At 37.6% G+C, this 25401-nt stretch overlaps 1 pseudogene; it reads left to right on the top strand.

The window, feature by feature from the left end:
- The first annotated feature begins 13915 nt into the window (after nucleotides 1-13915).
- On the top strand, nucleotides 13916-21628 carry LOC127102859 (plasma membrane ATPase 1-like; annotated as a pseudogene).
- Nucleotides 21629-25401: the final 3773 nt, after the last annotated feature.

A 25401-nucleotide genomic window follows, 5' to 3' on the forward strand; every position in this document is an offset into this window, starting at 1 on the left:
AAAATCATGTCACTTACCATTCGAGTTAGAGCATAAAGCCTATTGGGCCATTAAAACATTGAATTTAGATTACTTAGCTGCTGGAGAAAAGCATACCCTAGACATTCATAAATTAGAAGAACTTAGGCAATATGCCTACGAGAATGCAAAAATATATAAAGAAAGGACAAAAGCCTATCACGACAAAAGAATAGTAAAGAAAAACTTCAATATAGGCGATTCTGTTCTCCTTTTCAACACTAGGTTACGACTCTTCCCTGGAAAGCTACGTTCAAGATGGTCTGGTCCTTTCGAAGTATCCAAGATTCTGAGATCCGGAGCCGTAGAAATCAAGAACCAAACCTGTATCCCATTCATTGTAAATGGACAAAGACTGAAGCTCTACGAAGGAGGAGACATTCCAACATACTACTCAAGCCACACCCTGATTGATCCACCAATTCCTATTACTACAGGTGTATAAATTCTGATCGTCAAGCTATTGACGTTAAACAAGCGCTGCGTGGGAGGCAACCCATGGTTTTTCTTTTCATTTTACTCTTTTCGCATTTATTTACATTTATTTTTATTTTATTTTATTTGATTTTACATTGAGACTAAGATTTGAATGGTTTGCATTTTCAGGATCACTTTCTTAACATTTATAGGATGCAGGATTTTGATGACATGCATGTTGCCTATCGAGACAATGCTCAGAGGGAGCGCTACATTGCTTTGTATCAGCGCCCTATGGCACCCACACGTTACCCTGATCAGCACTGTATGGAGGCACCGGGTATCGAGCCTAGTATCAGATTCCTTAGCCACCAGCTCCACTGGGACGAATTTGCTGATGACTTGAGCAACACATATAGGAACCTGACTCTGGAGTTCCTGAGTTCATTCGACTACGACCCATATTCTGGACCAGATGGGAATGCCGCTTTCAGACTTTTTGGGGTTGAGTACTCCTTCAGCCAGAAAGAGTTCGGCGACTTATTGGGTTTCCAGACTACTCCTGATGCTATCCCGGAGACACCTTTGGGATATTTCCTGGGGAAGGAAGTGGAGAAGTTTTGGAGTGATATATCAGGTGGCGGAAGCCAGGATCCATCTACACAGTTATCCTACGTCATACATAACCCAACCTTCAGATATTTTTAGATGATATTAGCACATTCCTTCTTGGGAAGACTGGATGCAGAGACACTACTGAGTGAAGAGGAGATCTTCCTATTATTTTGCGCATCCCAGTCTCTCCCAGTAGCATGTGGGAACTTTTTATTGAATAATCTCAGCGGTATCTCTAGATCCACCGAAGGAGTCATCCATGTTGGTGGAATCATCACACAGATTGTTGTCGCCTTAGGTCTGTCTCGCAAGTTGTTGCATCTTCGGACCTACTGTGGATACACTACCATGGACATCGATTTCTGTTTAACCAGAGGATTGATGAGGAGAGCCTCTTTCCACCCATGTCAGTTCCGATTGCTAGTCGACAGTGAGGCCATCCATTACTTCACATTGCCAGACCCTATGATGACCAGTGTGCATGATCCAGCGAATTGGAGTTATGCTCTAGAGGGCCAGGGAGAGACCGTCGAGGCACCAAGATCACCACCCGTTGCTGAATACACGCCTACACCACCATCTCCTAGAATCATTGTTTTCTCTAATAATCATTCATTGCAGACACCCGACATACGCACCCAGATTGCTGAGTGCCGTAGAGAGATTGCAGAGCTTAGACAGGAAGTGGCGGACTTAACTTTACAGATAGAAGTGTCTGATCTCACCCATGCTACTGAAGCCGATTGTCTATATCAGGATATCGCGGAGCTCAAGCAAGAAGTAGCCATGCTCCGTGGTTCCACTCAGGAAGATGACATCCCGACTACATGATCTCACCGTTTAATCTTATTTCGTCTCATTTTTATATTTATCGTATTTGCTTTGCTCATTTTATATTACCACATTCAGAATATTATATGAACTACTACCATACATTAGTATTTTTATCTATATATGTTTAATATTTATTTTATTTTGCATTTTAATTTTACAGTTATTTATTTATTTACATTTAATTTCTGTTTTTGTTTTTGTTTCAGTTTCAATTTTTATTTTCGTTTTTACTTTTATAAAAATTATGCAAGTCAAAGTTACTAGGAGAATCACAAGACAAATGCTATCCAGACCCCTCGAAGCCAAAAGACAAGTGAAGCCCAAACCATAGGACCTGTGGCGCCCGCCACAGCGTCTGTAAATGGTCGGGGCAGACCCCTCTTCTTCACCATTTTTGCACCTTACAACCTCCAAAACCCATTTTTTCACCTTGATAAAAAGTCCTTGAACCCACAAAAAGCTCATACTTCCCTAACCATCATACCACACATATCATTGTTCCACTTTCCATTTTTGATTTCATCCGCCGGATTTTGTAAAAATCCAACCTTTTCACCAACCACTTCATCTTCTTCATCCACATTTCAAGAGCATTCAAATGGAGTTTAACGGATTCATTCTTCGAGGAGGGAAACAGGGGGAGAGACAAAGAAAAATCATTGAACGGTTGCAAAATCGGGAAATCCTCCCGACAAGGTATGTTGACGAAGATTGTCTCTACACTTTAGGTATATACCATAGCATTTTTCATTTATTAGACATCTTAGGTTTGCATAATTTCTTTATCAACGAAGAACCCATCTATGAGCGGCTGACAATCGAATTTTTAAGTTCCTTAATTTATATTGTCTGCCCTAACACTGCTAGCACAGTCGGTACTGTCCAATTTAGAATGTTTGCTGTTGAATACCAATTCAGTACCGATGAACTAGCCAATCTGTTAGGGATCCCTCATGGGGAGGGTGCTATTTGTGAGGCCCCTTTGGATTCCGAATGGCCTGTTGAGGTATTTTCCTTCTGGGAGCGTTTATCAAACACTTCCATTAACTCTTTTGAAGGAGTTCTTGCCTCAACTATCCATAACCCGACCATCAGAGTTTTTAGATATCTGTTGGCATGCACTATTTTTGGCCGGGAGAATCCAAATAAGGTTAACGCTAGAGAGCTTCTATATTTGCAAGGAAGCCTCACAAATAGGAAAATTAATTTGGTTCCGTTTATGCTCGCCCATATGATTTTAACTCTGAATAAGGCGGGACCGATTTCTTTTGGTGGATTGATTACGTCTATTGCTCGGGCACTTAACCTGAACAATGAGATGGCTACCCTAGACCCCTTACCTCCTCGCACAATTAATTTAAAATTTCTGAGAGACATGAAATTGTGTCGTTCAAGGAGAGAAGGTGGTTATACACTTAGGATTCATGGTGTAGCCATCCCATCTGTCATTCTACCTTGCACTAGACGTACAGATATACGTGATGAGAGGAATTGGACCTACGATTTAAATGCTCCACCTGTTTTGGGTCTTCTTCCCCCTAATATTCCTGATGAGGCGGGACCAGACACTGATGATGAATATGATTGGAGAGAGCGATCTCCCGTACCACATGTGTCCCCCCATCATCCTTCACCACCACACACCCCACCATCTTCTTCTTCTGCAGGTACCACTCCTGGCTTCTATATTACAGAGGAGATGTGGCGTGACCACTTGGCTAGAGAGCAAAGGCGTGATGACCTACTCTCTACCCTCCAGCAACAAATGACGGATAATATGAACTTCATGCAAGAATCGCGGCGGAGGTCCGACAGGTCCTACGACACTGTTCTACAGTCTCTGCAAACAATTACCAATACACAAGCCCGTCAACAACAACACCACCAGCAACACATTGCTCTCATAGAGAACACTCAGGGTACCATATTGGGTCACCTTCGAGATGTGAGGACCGCTCAGGACGCCCTGCAGGCGAGGATGGTTCAGAGAGATCGTCGTCGTACCTGATCCCGTCGTCCACCTCAGGATGGCGAGGGCACTAGTGGTCAGCAATAGGTTGCCAGGTAACTCTTCCTTATCTTATTTCGAAACATTGGGGACAATGTTCGATTTAAGTGTGGGAGGAGACTCTATCGTCTTTTCTTTAGTGTTTTTCTCGCTTTTCCTTTATCGTTTTTATTTGCTGTTTTTTATTTATTGTTATTTCCTTTTAGTTGTTTATTTTGCTTTCTAGTATAATGCATGAGTCTGACGAGTCACCAAATACAGTAGATCTTTAGTACAATCCTACCTCCCCATACCTTTAGCCCCACACAAAAAAAAATTGTAAAAGAAAATAGTGTTATTTCGAAAGTTTTCGGGTTTTAAGGACATGTTTTGAGTAAGGATGCGGTGACTTGGGAGAACTTTGCGAAACATCAGTATCTGTTTTAGCACCATAGACTTCGTAAATATAGGAATCATTCCCGAAACCCCATATACCATGGCCTTAATCATCATTTCCGTATAAGTCCTTAGTAGTTTATCTCAGCAGTCAGCTCCGGCCTACACATCCTCTACGTAGGGGACCGATGCAAATAAGTGAATGATCCAGAAAAACAAAAAAATAAAAGAAAGCAAAAAGGCAACTCCGGTATAGGTGACCCTCACAAAGTCATTTAAACCAAAGAATTGTAAAAAATTTCTACAAAAAGAAAAAGAAAAAGAAAAGCAGTACCCACTGCTAGTTGGTTCAGAGGTATCTGGCACTGAACTCGGTAGGGCGGATTACGATCCGATCCCCCACAACTACAGTTGGTTCCAAAAAAAGGTTTACACATATATATGTGTCGGAAATCCCATGTTCAGATCATAATCACTAACAGGTCACTCTACTACGAAGCATGTACGAATAATGGGCTTAATGTGATTGCGCCTGAATGAAAAGGACACAAAAAGAGATGAAGAGGCAGGCCTAGGTATTGTGGGATAATATGGGTTGGTTAATATAGGAATAAAGTTTATGTCCGTATTTGCGGATTAGTGTCATCATGATACCCTTAGTTCACTCAGTTAGTACCTATCACTGCATCCCGACTTGAACTTGGAATTCTTACCTAAAGCACTCGTTTACACAAATTTTCTTTTATGAGCTTTTTCAATGTTTTGCTTGAGGATAAGCAAAGGTTTAAGTGTGGGAGAGTTTGATCACACTAAAATTTACGTATTTTTGACTCCGATTTCACATGCATTCTAGTTGTTTTATTATCATTTTGTTGTGTTATTAGTATGTTTTCCTTTGTTTTCAGGTTTTTACTTTAATCGGAGCCCCGAGCGAGAAAAGGAGCGAAAAAGAGCCAAAAAACCCTAAAATTCAGCATTTTACTCTTGTGGCCTACCCCATGGCGGGCGCCATAGACCATGCCATGACGTGTCAAATTCAACTTCCATCAACTCCCACGTTTTCCCACTACATCCACTAAGGCGCCCCACTTTGTGCTTGTGGCGAGCGCCATGGCCTTGTGGCGGGCGCCACAAGAGGAAAAACGGTTTCCTCTATTTTCAAGTTGAAGGGCATCCAAGTCAATTCCACCTTTTTTATTTGCCTATAAATAGAAACGCGAATTCAGTTTTACAATCACCCAAACTTAGAGCAGACGAAGATCCGAACTTGGAACAAGGCGAAATCAGAAGCAACTTTGTTTCACTTAGGCATATATTCAGTTTTATAAAGTGGTAATCGCTTCGCATTGGAGTGTTACCACAATTGTGTAATTGAGACTGTGATAGAGTCTGTAATCGAGTTTGGAGCACTTTGGAAGGAAGTTAATCATGCCGCCATTTTCTTTTCCGCATTGCAATTTACTCAGCCCTCCGATTGGAGCAGGTTTTTATTACTCGCCTTTACTTTATTTATTTCCCGCACTCGCCTTTACTTTATTTATTTCCCGCACTCGCTTTTACTTTATTTATTTTCCGCACTCGCTTTAAATTATTTATTTCCCGCACTCGCTTTAAATTATTTATTTCCCGCACTCGCTTTACTTTTATTTATTTCCCGCACTCGCTTTACTTTTATTTATTTCCTCGCACTCACTTTAAATTATTTACTTTCCTCACTCGCACTACTTTTATTTACTTTCCGCACTCGCACTACTTTTATTTATTTTAATGCACTTTTACTTTACCATGTCTAGCTAAATTTATAAGGCTAGAATGTAAGGATCGTAATTAAACAAGTGATCCGTACAATTGTTCGTAGAGATACTTAAGGGCTATTTTAACTTTCAAATTAAGTTTTCCCGCACTTCAATTCCGTTGGGTAAGATCGAAAGCCGTCCAACGTCTTTTTAAACTTAATTGTTTTTAACTATTTCAAAAACAGCGAAAGCGCTTTGTCTAGTTCATTAGGAGTTTTTAACATCAAGAAGAAAAGAGATTTTAAAACTATTTTCGGACGCGTTTATAAGTTTAGAGTCTGGTTCGTAAGAACCTCTTTTGGTTAAGAAATCCAGGTTATAATACTTTTCAACTTAGTCAAGATACTATATTTCTTAAAAATAGGTTTACTACTCTAACGCAATGTGCGCCTTTTTATAAGTGACAATAAGAGGGTTTGATTAGGGAGTACAACTCGGTTCTGAATACGCGAAAGCGACAGTTCCTGTTAAATTAGTTCTTTTCAAAGTAGGAAACATTGCCCATAAGTAGTTCTATTAGCAAGTACTTGGATTATCAATTAATTGTGTGAATTACATTCGACCCTGTCTTTATTAATTATCTTTATTTAAAACTTTACTTTTCAATTGCACACTATAAAAACACCTATTTCAATTACCTTTGATAAACACCATAACAACAGATAACGATAGATTGACACTTGGTCTCTGTGGTTCGATAATCTTTTATATTACTCTGACGCGTTCGTACACTTGCGAAAAGCAACAAAAAGCATGCATCAACAACAAGGTTGACTTTCAAATGCACGAATAATATGGCGGAGTATGAGGCCTGTATTATGGGTTTGGAAGAGTGTATTGATCTTAGGATCAAACATCTTGATGTTTATGGTGATTCAGCCCTTGTTGTTAATCAGATTAAGGGTGAATGGGAGACGAATCAGCCTGGCCTCATCCCATACAGAGATTATGCGAGGAGGATTTCAACTTTCTTTACCAAGGTTGACTTCCATCATATTCCTCGAGATGAGAATCGGATGGCAGATGCGCTTGCTACGCTTGTGGTGAAATTCTGGAATGAAGTCCCCAATATTAAGTGAAAGATGAGAAGCCATGGTATTTTGACTAGCTCATGCGCTTGGATAGACTAGCTCATGTATTTGCAGTTGAAGAAGTGAAAGATGAGAAGCCATGGTATTTTGATATCAAGTGCTTCCTCCAAAGTTAGATTTACCCTCCTGGGGCATCCGTTAAAGATAAGAAGACTTTAAGGAGATTATCTGGTAGTTTCTACCTCAATGGAGATGTGCTTTATAAGAGGAATTTTGACATGGTTCTTCTCAGATGCGTAGATAGACACGAAGCAGGCCTGTTGATGGCTGAAGTCCATGAGGGTTCTTTTGGTACTCATTCCAATGGACATGCCATGGCAAAGAAGATGCTGAGAGCAGGCTACTATTGGCTGACAATGGAGTCTGACTGCTGCAAATATGTGAAGAAATGCCACAGTGTCAAATTTATACGGATAAGATTCATATTCCCCCGACACTTCTGAATGTTATTTCAGCACCATGGCCTTTCTCCATGTGGGGAATTGACATGATTGGCATGATAGAGCCAAAGGCGTCGAATGGTCACTATTTTATTCTTGTAGCAATTGATTACTTCACCAAGTGGGTTGAAGCGGCGTCATATGCAAACGTGACCAGGCAGGTGGTTGTGAAGTTTATCAAGAATCAACTCATATGCCGTTATGGTGTGCCAGACAAGATCATTACTGATAATGGATCTAACTTGAACAACAAGATGATGAAAGAGCTGTGTAGCGAGTTCAAGATTGCGCTTCATAATTCTTCTCCTTATAGACCCAAGATGAATGGGGCTGTTGAAGCTGCTAATAAGAACATCAAGAAGATTATCCAGAAGATGGTTGTTACGTACAAAGATTGGCATGAGATGTTGCCATTTGCTTTGCATGGTTATCGTACATCTGTTCGCACTTCAACAGGGGCAACCCCTTTCTCTCTTGTGTATGGCATGGAAGTTGTGCTCCCCGTGGAGGTTGAGATCCCATCAATGAGAGTCTTGATGGAAGCCAAGTTTACTGAGGCTGAATGGGTTCAGAGTCGTTATGACCAGCTAAATTTGATTGAAGAGAAGAGATTAACTGCCATATGACATGGTCAGTTGTATCAACAAAGGATGAAGAAAGCCTTTGATAAGAAGGTCAAGCCACGTGTGTTCCAAGAAGGTGACCTCGTGCTCAAGAAAGTTTTATCTTTCGCGCCTGATTCCATGGGCAAGTGGACTCCAAACTATGAAGGTCCATATGTTGTTTAGAGAGCCTTTTCAGGCAGTGCTTTGATACTTACAACTATGGATGGGGAGGATTTCAGTCGTCTTGTGAATTCAAGTGCAATCAAGAAATACTTCGCCTAAAATTAAAAACAGAATAGCTCGCTAAGTTGAAAACCCGAAAGGGCGACTTAGGCAAAAATGAGCGTCTCGGTGGATTGAAAACCCGAAAGGGCGATCTAGGCAAAAGTTAGAGACATGAAATATATATATATATATATATCCCGCTAGATTGAGTACCTCACTCTGGGGCAATCTAGGCAAAAATTAGGGATCTGGCAAGTAACTGCGTCTTGGCAAGACTTTGTTCTACAAGCTGTCATCTCTCAAAGATTCTCGCTCAGTCATCGTCAACTGAAGCTTCAAATACATTGGATTCAGAGTTGGTGGAGAAACAGTCATTATGTTCAATGTAGCCTTTTTCCAATATATATCACCAATTTCAAATTTTGTAAAGATCCATGGAGTCTCGCCATTTGCGGACTACCATTCTATCAAATAAAGTTGAGCCTTTATCTAATTCATTGCACTCTTATTTGTTTCTGTTTAACCAATGTTTGCATGTTTTAATTGATAAATATCATTGTTTTAAACAAATAAAGTTTTTATAAACTATTTTTTAAACAAAGTGAACATTCACAATGACTGAAAGGATAAATGGAATGTCCTTAGTGCTCTCCCAAGGATAGTATGATCTCCAAAAGGGTAAGGCATTTGTTCATTTTACGGAATATTTGTATCCTCTTCATCATCTTTCAGGTTGTCTCCTCAACGAGCGCAAAGAAGGGATAATACACCACCAAATTCCCCAGAGAGTCTGGTGTTTTGGTCTTGATCTTCTTAGAGACGTATACCTCTAACATCCTCAACTCCCCAGTGAGTCTGAGTCTAGCATTTGTGTTTTATCAATTAAATGGTTGTCATCCCTTGTGCGGACTGACCTAAAATCCCTTATAGATTGATAAAAATTGATATGTTATCTATTTTCGAGGAAGTTGGTCTTTCCCTCAGCATGAATGGAAATCTCCCGCAGAGTGAGCAGGAATTCCCAGCATGAGCGGAAATCCTCAACAGGGTGGCTTGCAGCTTCTCCCTGGCGGGTTTGCTTACAACTCATCCCCAGTGAGGTTGCTCACGACAAATTATCCCCAGTTGATTCGCCTACAGTCCTTCCCTAATGGAGTTGCCTAATCAGAGCCTGGTATTTGTTTCACCTCCATATTAGATAGCTTCCTCTAAACAGAGCTGGTGTTGAAGATGTCTATTTCTTTCCCCAGCGGAGCATTTGGTTTTCTCTCCTTGGCAGAGATATCTCTCCAGTAGATAAGAGGAAGTGTGTTGATTATTGGAACTTCTGTTTGGTGGTTGTTCCCCACAGAGTTTCATATCATCCCTTGATAAGTTCCCTAGTAGAGTTTCTTCTACTACGGAATCTTATCCGTGTTGAGCTCCCCGGTAGAGTGTCCTCTACGATGGATCTTTTGACTGTTCAGCAGCAAATCCTTGGCAGTGGCTCTGTAGCTTCCCCAGCGGAGTAATTTGTTCCTTCTCCCGGTGGAAGAGATATTTCTTCAGCGGTTAGAAGAGAGTGCTTGATTGACGTATTTCTGTTTGGTGTTTGTTCCCCACAGAATTTCATATTGTTGCCTAATAAGATCCCCTGTAGAGTTCTTCTATGACAGATCTTATCAATATCTCTGCAATGTTCCCGAGAATTGTTGGAAGATCCCCGGTAGTTGGTAGCTGTGACCTTCTGCTGATCCCCAACAACGGTCTCTGATCCCCAGCGGTGGTCTTTGTCCCCGACAGCGATTCTGCTTGGTTCCCAGCTGCAGTCTATGTTTCCTGGTATTTATTGCTCTCCCACCAGATTGGATTTCCTCCTGTGGGCCTGGCCTTTCTCTTTTGAGATGTTATACCGGATGTTCTTCCATTATTTTTGGGACCTGTTTGTGCTAGATATGTCTGTTTGTCAGCATTAATCATACATAAACCATGCGTATACATGCATAATTATAGCATTCAGATATTCATGTTGCATTATTTGCCATATATCTTTGCTTGTTATCTCCTGCTATTGGTGAAATATTCTTCCCCAAGCAGATGTTCGTGTCTGATCTCTCCATATAAGAGTCAGCCCTATAGGCAGAAAGTGTCTATCTTTCCTTCTATATTCCCCACTGAGTTATGTCCTCGTGGATGATTTTTGTTTCAGTTTCCTCCAGTTGTGTATCTGGATGGAGTTACTCCCTCGAGTTATATCCTTATTAGGTTGAGTCTTGTTTGATCGTGTCTCTCTAGCTTGTTCCTAGATTGACTCATGTCTTGTTATTTCCCCTGCAGTTCCCTGTGGTTTAGTTGTTCAATTGCTCAGTAACCAGTAATTGTTCATCCTTTCCCCAGTGAACTCAGTGGCCTTCTACCTAGTAACCGGTAGTTGTAAGTCCTATTTTTGTGGTTTTCTGCCCAGTAACCGGTAGATGTAATCCCCTCCTTGTTGGTTATCTTTATCCAATATTCGGTATTGATATTCCTTCATTTGTTTTTTGGATATACCACCCAGTAACCGGTGATATATCTCTAGGATCATTGCTTTCGTCAATGTATCCCCAGCGAGTCATCTTTCATTTACCTTTGTTTGGTAATGATTGTTTCTCCTTTGGATCGGTTATCATTTTATACCCAGTAACCGGTATCCCGATGTCCTTTCCTTTTCAGTCGATGTATCCTTTATTAACCTAGTAATCGATTGTGGATAATCTTCCATGCGAGTATGTTATCTACATTCTGACGGTAATAGATAATATATCTCATGCGCTCTTCAGTCGAAGCCTTTTTCTTTCCCAGTTGAGTAAGATTCGTATTTCCTTATGGAATCGAATGTCCATCCTATAATTGAGTTTGCTTTTTCAGCCCTCCTTTTCGGATGATGAGTGTCTTGGAAATATTCTCCAATTCACGCCTGGTTGGTCACCTATTATATGCCCAGTAACTGGTATCCCTGGTGTTCCTTCCTTCTGCTCCCTATTATGACTTTTTTTGTCCCCTGTGGAGTCAGATTTTCCTGAGTTGAAATATACCTTTTAGGTTTTCCTCAGATGTTTGGATGATGGATATCTCTCACCCTTATACCGGTCTTAGATTTTATTTCTCCCTGAGCATGTTGTTCTCTCACCCTTATACCAGTTTTTGATCACATGTCTCTCTTTGAGTTTATTACCCAGTAGTCGGTAATATCTCGTTGCTTTCCTCCTCAGCCGAGTCCTTTGTGGACATCCCCACCTGAGTCCATATTTTTATCCGAAGTATCCTTTATGGATAGTTTTGCGGTATTGGCATATTCCCCAATACATGCATCTTTGCGTCAGCTCGAGTCTTTCCATTGATTTAATTTTGTGGAATCCCCTCGTGTCTCCCAGCAAGTTTTCAAGTCGTGACCTGCTCATGCATTTTATTCCCTTTATCCCCTCAGAGTCTCTGTCTCCCAGTGAGTTTTCCTTATGGAATGTATTACACTCCCGCGGACTTTCAGTTTATCCTGATTTCTTTTTCCTTTGTGACCATATTTCCCCACAGAGTATTAACTTTTGCATGCATACATCTGCATCATGAGATCTCTTACGGACAAAAATTCGTCTCTTTGTTATTATTTAAGCCCATTCTACCTCGTCGAGACAAAGATTTTAACCTTCATATCTCCAGCTAGAATGACCTTAAATAGGGGCATCTGTAAGATCCTAATTTTAACCCTAAGATCCCTCATGGCATCATATCATTGCTCATTGCATTTGCCTCAAGGATCATAGCATCTTGGTTCCTTACCCTAGGGTTGGGACTTGTGTGAGTTGGTTTGAGACCACCAAGCATGCTTGAATTGTATACTATTGCTTTTCTTATTTTGTTTACTAACCAAAAGCACAAAAATATGTCACTAACTTTGTTTGTTTTGAAGCTTAAGCAGTCATGTGATCCAAGGCTCCTAGGAGGCCCCTATACTCATTGAAGTGTCTGGATGAAGATGAAAGCAAGCATGGCAATGGTTCCAAAAGCTCTCAATCATCATATATGTCTCCCAATTATCTCAATTTACCATTTTGATCTAGATAAACCAAAGGGCTTGGGGCTTGTTTCCCAAGAAAACCCTAATTCAACTGTGCATTGACTGTGTCTTGCTCATGAAGCAACCTCAACCTATGATCAAATTAAATTAAGGGAAGTTCTTTCATTCATAATTTTATGCATATATGAGCCTATTTGAGTATCCTCAATCATTCATTCATTAAAATTTGAAGTTTGGACTTCAGAAGTTGACCAATCAAGTCATCTGACTATTTTGAAATCCACTGAGACCTACTTTTTGATGTGTTTGTCAAATGAAGATGACCCCAAGAGAAAAAATGTTGGTAAGAACCATATGAACAACTTTCATGTTCATCAAAAATTCATTTGAAACTTGGAAGGTCATTATTCATTTCAAAACATTATAGGTCATTTTGACTGAAACCCTAATTTTGGGTCAACTTCCCAAGGACCTAACTCCTTCATGTTTTATGATTTTGAGGTAAGACCAATTGAATTGGAAAGTTTGAGATGTCTACTTCAAATGTTATGTTGGACAAAATTTCATAATCCTAAAATAAACACATGTGATAATACAAAACATTATAGGTCACTTTGGACCAAAGCCATTGAATCTTCACTACGCCAAAAAGGTTTTTTAACAGCGCATCTTAGACAGCGCTTTTAAAAGAAAGCGCTGTCTAAGGTTAAAATAAAAATAAAACACGGAAAATGTTCTAAAAAAATAATGAAAGCGCTGTCTAAGGGGGGGTCTTAGACAGCGCTTTTAGAAAGCGCTGTCTAAGACCCCCCCTTAGACAACGCTTTTAGAAAGCGCTTTTAAATATAGACCTTAGTCAGCGCTTTTGAGAAAGCGCTGTTTAAAGTCTTTCAATTAAAAGAAAAATTAAAACCAAAAGCGCTGTCTAAGGTGGGGGTTTAGAAAGCGCTTTTGGAAAGCGCTGTCTAAGGCATATCTTAGAAAGCGCTTTCCACAAAAGCGCTGTCTAAGGTCTAATTAAAATTAAATTTCAGACTTCTATTTTCGTTCTCAGTTCTTTTTGTTTTCCCTCCTGCGATTAAACCCCTCCAGCGAACCCTAACAGCGAACGAGAATACATTGTAATCATTCGGTTTCAATACCAGAAAGTGTTTGAAGAATCGGTTTCAGAACGTCATTTCTACTGCGGTATGTTCTTCATTTCTGCATTTTTTCATTTCTGATTCAGTTCATCATTTCTACTGCGTTTTGTTCGTCTTTCACCGTTTCCGAAACCCGCAATACGTGAAACAAATTACACAAAGGTTATTCGTTATCGATTGCATAATTTTGTAATTTTGTAATTAAGGTATGCCCATAATTTTGAAACAAATTATGCCCATTAGGTTCCATAATTTTGTAATTTTAACTCATTTTGATTTAGAGCTCAAAATTGAAGGGGAGCAGAAAATAAAGAAAATGGTGGAAGGGACTATGTCTCTTGATGCTGTTATAAAGGAAGCTGTTGATTTGGTATGTCAAAACATGACACTGATACATGTGTCTGTGTCTGTATTGCGTCGATGTGAAACACTGAGACGTGTCAGACACTATACACACCTTCCATCAGAAGTATTAGACATTTGATAAATTTGGAATTTGTTGTATGTATAGGAGAACATTCCTATTGAGGAGGTATTTGATAATCTAAAATGCACAAAAGAAGGTTTAACCTCTGAGGAAGTACAATAGAGGCTTGACATGTTTGGATACAATAAACTTGAAGAAAAAAAGGTTAGAATCCTGACTTAAGTGCTTATATAGTTTCTTACCAAATTGTTATGTAACTTTAACTTCTTGTACAGGAAAGTAAAATACTGAAGTTTTTAGGGTTTATGTGGAATCCTTTGTCATGGGTTATGGAAGCTGCTGCTCTCATGGCCATTGCTATGGCACATGGAGGGGTAAGTCTCTTCCTTTTTTTGTTTGTTTTGTTATTTCTCAATGGTTTTCATTATTTCAAATCATACAAAATTAGAATAACTATGAAACTGTACTCTTATAACCTTTGGTTAACTTGATTTGAAAGTTACAAATGTTATTCATTTTACAAAAGGATTATGGAATACATACAAGAAAGATTTTGGTGGTAGAAGTTTGTTAAGGTGAAAAGTCATGTTTGAACTTTCAACTAGTGTTTTTAAAACCAGACCGTCCAGTTTAACTGGTTGAACTAAGAACCGATTAGTCCGTCTGCTGGTTCAATCAGTGTGTTTCAACTTATTGAACCATTATCTAGAAGTCTCACCGCTAGATCTTCGGTCCTGGTTTTAAAAAAATGGTTTTTAATATCAACCGGTTTAATATAACAACGCTTTGATTATGCAGGGAAAGCGAGGAGATTATCAAGATTTTGTTGGCATAATTATTTTGCTAATTATAAACTCAACCATAAGTTTCATAGAAGAAAATAATGCTGGTAATGCAGCTGCTGCCCTTATGGCAAGATTGGCTCCAAAAGCAAAGGTTCTTCTTCTTCTTCTCTTATAATCTCTTTGTTATCTTGTCTTGCTCATAGTTTCTTTGATTTCTAATTATATTTGATTAATAGGTACTTCGTGACGGAAAATGGAGCGAAGAAGATGCTTCGGTATTGGTCCCTGGAGACATAGTTAGCATCAAGCTAGGGGACATCATTCCTGCCGACGCACGTCTCCTTGAAGGTGACCCTTTGAAGATTGATCAGGTAAAATCTATAAAGTACTTTGAAATTACTGATGCATGATTCAAGCGTCACAACGAATAATATCTTCCACGAGTTTATTGATGTTGATATCAGATTCTAGATTTCTTGTAATTGAAGTTATGTTTTTGCTGTTTGTACTTTTAGTCTGCTCTTACCGGAGAGTCACTCCCTGTGACTAAACATCTCGGAGAAGGAGTATATTCTGGTTCAACTTGCAAGCAAGGAGAAATTGAAGCCGTAGTCATAGCAGCTGGAGTTCACACATTTTTCGGAAAGGCAGCTCATCTCGTCGAAAACACAACACACGTTGGACATTTCCAACAGGTACATAATATACTAAATAATGTATCGCAGACAAAAGCGATTTGTTCAAATTCCACTATACTTACATTGTTATAGCCACTATTTGACATCACCGAATGTTGTGATAGTAATGCTCACTGCGTGACAAATATTATTACAGGTTTTGACATCTATTGGAAATTTCTGCATCTGTTCAATTGCTATTGGAATGATTATTGAAATCATTGTGATATACGGCGTCCACGGATATGGTTACAGAAACGGTATTGATAACCTTCTAGTGCTACTAATTGGAGGAATCCCTATTGCAATGCCAACTGTTCTTTCAGTTACAATGGCTATTGGCTCACATAAGTTATCTCAGCAGGTTTGCAATTAGTACATTGATTATTCCAACATTTCAGTAGCTTTTTAAAGATGTTGTCAAGTTTTGATCATATGCATCATTGTTGCAGGGTGCTATAACAAAGAGAATGACTGCTATTGAAGAAATGGCCGGAATGGATGTGTTATGCAGTGACAAAACAGGCACATTAACTCTTAACAAGCTTACAGTGGACAAGGAAATGATTGAGGTTTTAATCTTATTCTTTCTAAAGATAAAATAGAACATCGCAATTACTTGAGACATAAGTTTCTTTTTTTGTCAAAAGTATACAAACAGATAAATATTAGTATTCGGAAAAACCCGAGTTTGAATTCTGACTGAAACAATCTTTGACCAGGATGTATATTAACTTTGTTTCCCCTAACAATCATGAATATCTGGCAGGTTTTTGCCAAAGGTGTTGGCAAGGATTTGGTTGTACTTATGGCTGCAAGAGCATCAAGGATGGAGAACCAAGATGCAATTAATTGCGCAATCGTTTCAATGTTGGCAGACCCAAAGGAGGTACAGACTCTTCAAAGTTTGTTTTCCATCATGTTGTGTAGTTGAAATTTGGTTAGTCTACTAATAGTCCTTTGGTTTCGCAAGGCACGAGCTGGAATAAAAGAAGTTCATTTCCTTCCGTTTAATCCAACTGATAAAAGAACTGCCCTTACATACATTGATGGTGCTGGTAATATGCACAGGGTTAGCAAAGGTGCACCAGAGCAGGTAATACATAATTCATTCTCGCTTTTCAAGAACCACGCAACCTACCGATCATTGATAAACTTTTCTCATATACTGTGTAGATTCTCAATCTTGCACAAAACAAGGCAAAAATCGAACGGAAGGTTCATGCAATGATTGACAAGTTTGCAGAACGTGGACTTCGTTCTCTTGGGATTGCAAGACAGGTTTATTTCCCTCTTACGAATTCTTCATAATCGGATAAGTCAATTATTATGTATTCTTTCCTTAGCACCGAAGTTTTTTTTTTCATATAGGAAGTACCAGAGGGAAGTAAGGAAAGTGCAGGAGGACCATGGGAGTTTGTTGCTCTTCTCCCTCTTTTTGACCCTCCGAGACATGATAGCGCAGAAACAATCAGAAGAGCTCTTGATCTTGGCGTTAGTGTCAAAATGATCACTGGTACGTTGTATCACAGTACCACCGTCATTTGAAATTGAGTCAATGATTTTATATAATGCAAACTATACTCATGCTACAAAAAAAACTTTCAGGTGATCAACTCGCAATAGGTAAGGAAACGGGAAGGCGTCTAGGGATGGGGACTAACATGTATCCTTCTTCATCACTGCTCGGTGAAAATAAAGATCAATTAGGTGCTGTTTCCATTGATGATCTCATTGAGAAAGCTGACAGTTTTGCTGGTAAAAAGCGCTGTCTAAGGGGGGGATTAGAAAGCGCTTTAGGCAAAAGCGCTGTCTAAGGGGGGGGCTTAGACAGCGCTTTTTGAAAAGCGCTGTCTAAGGTATACCTAAAAAAATTAAAATAGGAGGGTCTTAGAAAGCGCTTTTGGCCAAAGCGCTGTCTAAGGGGGTGGGGCTTAGACAGCGCTTTTCAAAAGCGCTGTCTAAGGTATACCTAAAAAATTTAAAATAAGAGGGTCTTATAAAGCGCTTTTGGCCAAAGCGCTGTCTAAGGGGGGGGGGGGGGCTTAGACAACGCTTTTAAGATTTAAAAAAGCGTTGTCTAAACCTTTAGCAGCGGAGGTTTAGACAGCGCTTTAAAGCGCTGTCTAAGGCTAAAAAAAGCGCTGTCTAAGGTCTTGTTTGTTGTAGTGTAAAAAAGTCCAACTTCAAGTGCTTATAACTTTCTCATCAAAAATCCAAGTTATGCAAAATTTAAGTCCAAATTGATCATCTTGAAAATATATACAACTTTGATGTTGGAGGTTTTTCCATTTGAGGCTTGCATCATTGAAACAGAAGGGATAGAAGTTGGTCATTTTTGGCAATATTTCAAAGGGCATGTTTTGTACATCAAACTTCATGGCCAGTTTTCACAATTTTCCAAACTCCAAATGGATTTTTGTTCAACATAGCTTTTGTTCCTTATGTCAAGACCTTTCCAACCATTACTCACATGCCTATGTTTGGATTTTCCATATGGGACTTTCGAAGAGAGGAACATTTGTGATCAATTATGCATTTCACTTTGTAACTTGATGCACAAGCCAATGAAGCTCAGAATGCACGTCCATTTCAACTCCAAGTGACTTCAGCTTGTATTTCCAATTGGATTTGGGTCTAACATGCGCCTCTACAGGCCCATGCATGGAGGACCCAATGATCATGCACACGAGTTTCTCCTCATCTTGCCTTGCATTTCAGCTATAAATAGGAACCTTGCTTCATTTAATTATCAACCTGAAGGTGCCTAAAGCTTTGCTGAAATCCATACCCAACCTCACACCAAAGGAATTTTGAATTTTCATTTCTCTTTTCAAGTTTGAATTTCAACAAAATCAGTTGATCTTTAACACTTATTCCTTATCCTTGCACTCATACCATACCTCAAGATCAAGCTGCAAGCAAGAATTGGACTGGATCGTGCTCATCAAAGCTGCACTTTAAAGGTTTACATCCCAACTGTTTTGATCCATATCTCACCATATATTATGATCTGCTTGTGTTTGTTTGGTTCTCTGAAGTCCTCGTGTGAGAGGCAAGCCCATGGTGGCTTTAATTTCATGAATTGATGCATTTCAAATTGAACACCTGGATTTTCCATCTCAGATTTCTCCTTCTATAGGGATCTTGAGAGAAATCCAAGGTTACAGGGGTGATGTACATCACCCCAACTTTAATTTGGTATAAAGATCATGCAATTTGGTTGAGGTTGTAAAACCTGCAACTAGTGGCCAGTTTCTATTTGCTCACTGGAGACGACGGTGGTTTCCACCACCGTCCCCACGTGGATGAGTTCTGGCCTTTGGATCTCACTTCTCCGTTCTAATCGTGGCCATACATTGTGTTTACTATTTTTAATCCAGCGTGTGATACGTTTAACTGAGGATCACAATGCGCGCGCGCTTCTGGACCACTTGATTGTCCACATCAATTAATGAAGCTGAATCATGCGCTCCTGATTTTTTTCTATTTTTTTAATTTCTGTTTTATTTTCTTTAATTCCTTTTATTTTCAAAAATTCATAACTCTTTTATTTGGAATCACAAAAATATGGGACCAATTGCAAAAAATTTCTTTTAAAATCTAGTTTCATAATCTGATTTTTAATTATTTTTGTGATTCCATTTAATATTTTTTGTGAATTATTTTGTTTTTAATAGTTTTTAATTCATTTTAATTACTTTTTGATATTAAAAAATTCCAAAAATATTTTCTTAATAAATATGGATGATGATAAGTCTATGAAAAATATTCTCATCAATTTCTTAATTGATTTGAGATTTATTTGAGATTTTAGTCCATTTGTGTTATTTTTCTTCATTTTTAATTGTTTTAAAATAGCTTTTGTTTTCAAAAAATGTTGAGAAAATTTGTCCAACCTTGTTTGACCATGTTAGACTTATGATGATCCAGTTGGACTTATCCAATTTGATTTGAATTGGATTTGAAGTTTGACCTTACTTTGTTCATTTTATTTTATGTATTATTTTAATTCCAAAAAATACCAAAATATGTTTGACCTTTCTTGACTTCTAATCTTCATTTCACTTCTGTTTACCATTGATTGATGTTGATGCCATTCACATTTGATCATTGTGTTTTGGTTATGTCATTTGAATTCTTCCTTATCCATTCCATTTTCTTCTTCATCTTCTTCTTTTATTTTGACCAATGAGTTAATGATTTGTGGTTAGCCTTGACATATGAGAGGCTTAACCTTCTTTGATCCAAATCAAATTCAACTTGATCAAAGATCAAATGAATTGCTTTGTGTCCAAGATAGGTTGCTTCTTGGTCAAGCAAAAAGCCTAAAATCCATACAAGGTCTTTCTTCTTTTCTTTTGGCATGGCAAGTTGTAGGAGCTTGGCTTACTAGTCATGATCTCTAACTTGTGTTTATTTGCCTATAGTTTTATTGACCGGCCTCAGATAGGTGTGACTACTACATTAGTCCACTTACGATTGCTTAACATAGCGCTAAATTGCCTTATGACACACTAACATTAACTACTAATTACTAACTTTTAATTCAAGCATTTAATTCTTGCAATTTACTTTAATGCAATTTAATTTCTTGCTCATTTATTCATATTGTCTTTTCCCTTTGCTCATTTGAGCTCATATTTTATGTTTATGCTATTTGCCTTTTGATCACTTGAGCACATTATTGTGCAAATATATTGTTGCTTTGTGTTTGTTTTTGTGATTGTTTGTGTGAACCCAATGCAAAAAGGAGAAAGGACTTAGAATTAGGACCTCACCTATGCTTAATGGAGTTCAAGATCAACTATGCATCATGCCTTTAGAATGCTAAAATTGATTGAAGAGCAACTAGGCCTCATGCCTTTAGAATGCTTAAATCTTGAAGATGACTTGAAAGGACCCCTAATCTAAACTCTCTCTTTGTCCATTCCTCTTATTGCATTGTGAACTTTTTTATTGTTTGTTCTTGTGTGATAGGGATTCCAAAACTTGAGATAGTTAGAGGGACCATTGTCATAAGCATCCAAGTTAAGAGAGACAAGCCAAATGGAGATCCTAGGAGCTTGATTGAATATTTGCTTGATTGTTTGAGTTAATTGCTAAGTCCAAAGGAAAGGAGCATCTTGAATCATCTTTATGATCTCAAGAAAGGAACTCCAAGGGTTTTTATCTCTTCTCTCATCTTTGCATGTTTAGGACTAGCCCTTCTCTTCTTCTCTCCACTCTAACCCAAGCCAAAATTATTTTTTGTGCAAACATTGACATTGTTTTCAAAACTAGAAACCTAGGCATTATGCCTTTGTTTTTTCAAACTCTTTTCATTAACACTTATTTTGAATTGAACCTTAAGTCAACTTTGACTTCATTTTGTGAAGACTTCTAATTTGTAAATACAACTCACTTCAAGTGGTTTTTGTGGTTCCAATGGCCACCTTTGCTAAACCTTTTTTTATAAACATTAGCCATAGGTTTGAGTTATCATAGTGGTTGATGTAAACCTCACCTTATCCTTAGTGATTGGACTATAAGTCTTCCATACTTATTATAGGGTGGATCCCTCACTAGTATGTTGAAGCTCTCCTCACATGGTGGATTGTTGGTTTAGGTTGAGTTTTCTCCCTTTGATAACAAAAGACCTTAAGGCTTTTGATCAAATCAATTCACCAATATCTTTTGAGATTTTTTACCCCGAACTACGAGGTTTTGATCCTACCTTTGTGATGGTACGTAGGCAATGGGTTTATCCATTCAAACAACAAAATTATAAATAATTTGTATATTCTTTTCTCATCTCCCCAATCATGTTTGCACAATTTTTCCCCCCACAAATACCCACCTACCATACAACATTTGCAAAAAGGGCTCCCTTAGAGTACTAAGGATGTTTTGGGTGCTTAAAACCTTCCCATTGCATAACCAACCCCCTTACCCAGATCTCTGACATTTTTATTAGTTTTTGATTTGATAAAACTTCTCGATTTTTGTTTGCTTTCTAACCTTTCCTTTGGATAAATAGAAGTGCGGTGGCGACTCGAATTGTATGATTTACTTTTGATTTTGTCAATAAATCTAAAGGTAACGAATACCCCGCTACACCGTTTTTGAAGTTTTCACCACTATTCAAAGTTGTGCGCTAACTCCAACGTCATCATGGCTATGACCTAAACGTATTTTTGAGACGTGCAAGTTCAGAAAAAGACAACATGGTTCTTATTTCTTAGGAAAACGTGGGTCACACATAATCACAACTTCCCACTTTCTCAACCTTCGTGGGTCACTTGTCAAAAAGATTTTTCTGATTTATTTTCTTTAAAGACTTTATAGACTTTAAGGACACCATATTTCTGAGATAAAGTTCGGAGTGTGCGGTGAGGGAATAAGCCAAGTTGATGAAGATTGCCAAGTTGTGGAAATCTTGGAGGTGAAGGTGGTGAGTTTTTTATGGTGGAATAATACCAATATTTGATGAAAAAGAAAAAAAGAAAGTAAGAGCGGAATGATAGTGAAGAATAGTGAATAGAAATTTACATGTGAAAGAGAACTTTGTAGAAAGGTGAACATGGCTTAAGCTTTGAGTGATAAAAAAACACTCTTCCTATTCTGATATATCACTTGGTGTTATGATGTTTATTGGTTTTTTGTCTGGTATTATTAATAGCATTGGATATGAAAATCACAGTATTGGATGAAATAGAGACAAGTTGCATATAAATTTTGTCTGATAATGATATAAGAGAAAAGAGATGAGGTTCTATTTAACTTCCACCATATTATTCTCTAATTCTAGAAACTACATATAGTCAATAATTCCGATTACATGGTAATGACACCATTTATAGCCACATGTGTATTTGTCCTTCAAATACAGAGAGAAGAAGAAAATGGTGATTAGGGATGGCAATTTGACTCATCCCCAATGGGCACCCGCAAATTTACCCACAACGGATAGGGTAAAGACCCGCAAAAATGGGTACGGGCATGGGCTCAGATAATTACCCATAAAAATAAGCGGGTACGGGTGCGGGTATAGACACCTTGGTACCCAACCCGCCCCATACCCGCACACTATATATTTATGTATTTTTATTTTGATTTACATATTTTAGTTTATATTATTATATAAAAATGTATGTCTATCAATTATAAAATGTATATTAATGTTAAATCATTAAATATTTAATTAAGTGTTCGTTTATTTCAACAATAAATTGTTTGAAATTTTTTTAAATGTTTTTAAAAACTTAAAATTATATGATGTTTTATAATTGATCTATTTATTTTTAATAGGAATGCGGGTCACGGGTACGGGCATGGGTACCTACATACCCATAGGGCACGGGTACGGGTGCTAACTTTGGCACCCAAGCGGGTATGGGCTCGGGCACGAGAATTTTTTCAAATCGCATGTATGGGGATGGGTACTATAGTACCTTGCCCAAACTCTGCCCATTGCCATCCCTAAGGGTGATCATCGCATACTACTCCCGCCTGATTTATAAATAAAATAAACTAATTTTATATTTATTAAAAAATATAATTAATTGTATTTAATTTTTTTGATTTCATGTGAGAGATAATACAATTACTAGTATATTCTCAATTAAATTATCTTCTACTAACAAAATTAAATAATTAATGCAGAATACTCTTAGAATAAAGATATTAAATACACATAGATTTGTTGACATTTGTTTATCTTTAAGATACAAAAATTAGAAGACTTTTGCTTATAAATAAAGCCGGTGGAAGTATACACTAATTAATAATAAGTGGATGCAATATTTTAGTAGAATATTCAAACGAGCCATTTTAAAATATTTCATTTGAATTTGTAATTATATTAATTTTAATTATAAAAAAATTATTTATTAAAATATTGATAGAATAATTAGTAGAGTAACTAAATAAACTAAAATATATTAATAAAAAATTAATAAATATAAAATCAATAACTAAAAAAAAACAAATAATTTAAAAAACATTTTTTTTAAATAAGACATTTTTAATTAGACAATATGATAAAAATAATTATAATAACTAAAGAGTTAATATTTATTAGAGATAGAAGATTTCAAAGGAAGAAGTATAATGTGTATGGATATTCATGAGCATAGAAGTAAGTTTTATAATTATCATATTCATAGAGATTGGTATTTTCAAAAACCTTTGACTACAAGGAAAACCTTGTTTTTTAAGAAGATAAATGTTAGGGGTTAAGACATTCTCTAAATTAATATGTGTTTGGGGTTATACCCCTCGCAACGCATAAATAATTTTTATTTATAAAACTGCATTAAGTGGGGTTACTATTAATCAGTGATTTTGGTAAACAATCATTTAGTTTTAAATTTATTTCTTGAAGGACCAAACTAGTAAATCCTGGGGCATGTTGTGCAAATTTTTTGAAAAAAAGAAGTGTGCATTAATGTTGTCGAGTATTTGTGTTGACTATTTTGGAAAAAACATTAAGTTTGAAAGTAAATATAACAGTAATTTCGACTAAGTCGAAATGGTAACTTGAAATGAAAACAAAAACAAGTAAATGTAGATGAAATGAAAAGACTTTATTTGCATAAGTAAAAGTTGGTAGGCAAGTACATTTTCTTTAGAGACTCGTTTTTGGCTTGCGTATGGGTACTTTGAGTTTGTATTGAAGTTTACAATGATTTTGCTTTCCTGAGTCCTAATGCTAGATTCCATATTTATAGTACTATGAAACTAATTGTCTTCAACTATCAACTGTCTTTCATCCGACATGTCACTTTTGCATTTTTCGCTTGTCTTCGATTGATCTCCACGTGTCAACAACCAACTTTTGGAAATTTCACTAAGTACCAGAATAAATCCTCAATATGATGAACATTGATGTTTTATCCCAATATTTCTGGTCGAAAAGCCTGAAATCTTGCCTTACGCTTTGTACAAAAAAATTCAACTAACTCCCTTATCGAGTTAGTACATTAAAATTTCTTGGCTAACAAATTGCCCCCTAAAAATGCCACTTTCGATTTATCTTGAAAGAAAGATGGCATTTTTTAAGTTTTCACCTCTATTCAAAGTTGTGTGCTAACGTCAACGTCGTCTTGGTTATGACCTAAACGTCTTTTCAAGACGTGCAAGTTCATAAAAAGATATCATGGTTCCTATTTTCTAGGAAAAACGTGGTTCACACACAATCTCAACTTTCCACTTTTTCAACCTTCATGGGCCATTTGTTAAAAATATTTTTTCTAATTTATTTTCTTTAAAGGAAAATAAAGAAAATAGAGAAAATGAATGATTTTCTCCAAAGCTATAAATAGTTTTCTCTTCATTTTTTTCTCTTTTCTTCCATTTTTCTCTTCGCTTTTAGAAAAAACTTCAGAGTTTCTTTCTGCAAAACTCAATTCCTACTCATTTTAACTCAAATGACGTCCACATCAACTCCAGACCAGAAGATTCCTCTCGTTGCATCTATTACCACATTCATTCTTGTTGGAAATCAACTACATGTCCCTGAACCTCCTCTTCAAGAAGAAAAAACCCTCATTTAGAAGTCTCATGTATTAATCCCTTTCAACATTTTTGATATCACTCATGATTTCTCTGGTCCTTTTCTTGATCTTAACATGAATGTAGAATGAGGTAGTGCAATTTTCCCTTGTTATCACCATACAAAACCTCTCGCAACTGCAGATAACCCCTTAGATTTTACCTACATGTCTACTCGTGTATTCCGCTCAGCTCCGTATAACAATCAGTCGAACTACCTTAATTGGTTAACAAGGTAGAATCTAAGAAAGGAAGGATTTGGAAAGATCAAGGTCTCTTCTACCTAATCCAATTATCTAGGGTAGGTTATGCGTATAGCCAGAACATGTTGCTTGTTACGCTTCACTTTTGGGAGGGTTCTACAAACACCTTACATCTG

Source organism: Lathyrus oleraceus, chromosome 7 (genome assembly GCF_024323335.1).
Source record: "Lathyrus oleraceus cultivar Zhongwan6 chromosome 7, CAAS_Psat_ZW6_1.0, whole genome shotgun sequence".
NCBI lineage: Eukaryota > Viridiplantae > Streptophyta > Magnoliopsida > Fabales > Fabaceae > Lathyrus > Lathyrus oleraceus.